This window comes from Meleagris gallopavo, chromosome 30 (genome assembly GCF_905368555.1).
Source record: "Meleagris gallopavo chromosome 30, MGAL_WU_HG_1.1, whole genome shotgun sequence".
Lineage (NCBI taxonomy): Eukaryota > Metazoa > Chordata > Aves > Galliformes > Phasianidae > Meleagris > Meleagris gallopavo.
In genome coordinates, this window is record NC_139433.1 from 1145399 (window position 1) to 1146586 (window position 1188).

Below are 1188 nucleotides of genomic sequence, written 5' to 3' on the forward strand. Positions count from 1 at the left end.
GGAAATAAACCCAAAGGTTTATATATCGGGGTCAGTGCTCAGGGGGCTGCACCCCAGCAGGGTGGGGGTTATGGGATGGCATGCCCAAAGGCACATCCCCCTGCCACCTTTTTGTCCCCTGTTCTCTCCACATCCCCCCTGGGCTGAGCGCACTGGGTTTGGGGCTCTGCTTTAGCCCCCATCTGACCCCCCCCCCGCTGTGATAAGGGGGTGCTGCTCCCTACAGACCCCACTTGTCAGCCCCTGAGCCAGCATCACCTGCCCTGAGCGTTCCTTTGGGAGGTGATGTTGGGAGGTGACAATGAGACCCCGGGGGGGGGGGGGGGGGGGAGTGCCATATGATAGAATCTCCTTCTTGGAGCCATAAGGGAAGAGGAGAGTCCCCCGGTGTTGTATGGGGGGGAGTGGGACCCCCCTGGTGCTATATGGGCAGGACCCCTGTGTGTTATATGGGCACGACCCCCACCCCATGTTATATGGATGGAATAGATCCCACTCCCAGTAACACACAGGCAGAACCCCCCCCCCCCTTCCAAACAGGTTATATGGGCAGAATAGACCCCCCCCCTTGGTAACGTATGGGCAGCCCTCCTCGCACCCCCTGCCTTCCCCCCATACAATGTGAGCAGAACAGAGCTCTGCTATAGGGGCAGAACCTTCCCTATGTTATATGGAGAGAATAGAGCCCCCCTCCAGTAACATACGGGCAGCCCCCCCTCCACGTAATAGGGGCAGAATAGGCATCTCTGGTGCAACATTGGCAGCCCCCCCATTATGGGCGGAATAGACGTCCTGGGTGCTTTTTTGGGAACCCCCCTCTTATGTTATATATGGACAGACTAGACCACCACTGGGCAGACATCCCAAACCCCCCCCCCCCGCCCCAATAATATGGGCAGAACAGAATCCCCTTGCACTATACGGGCGGGATCCCCCGTTCCATCCAGACCCCACCTCACTTCTCTATAACCCCCCCATCCCATAAATCCCCAAGCCAAATCCCACCCCCCCCCCCTTTCAAACAAACAAACACCAGAAAAAAAACCCACAAAACGAAGCAAAAAAAAAACCCCACACCCCTCTCTATTCCCCCCCCCCCCGCCCCTCAGTTTCGGTCTCTTTAAGCCCCGGGGGCGGGCAGTGGGGGGGGGAGGGGGGAGTGGAGGGGTGGGGGGGGCACTGACGTCA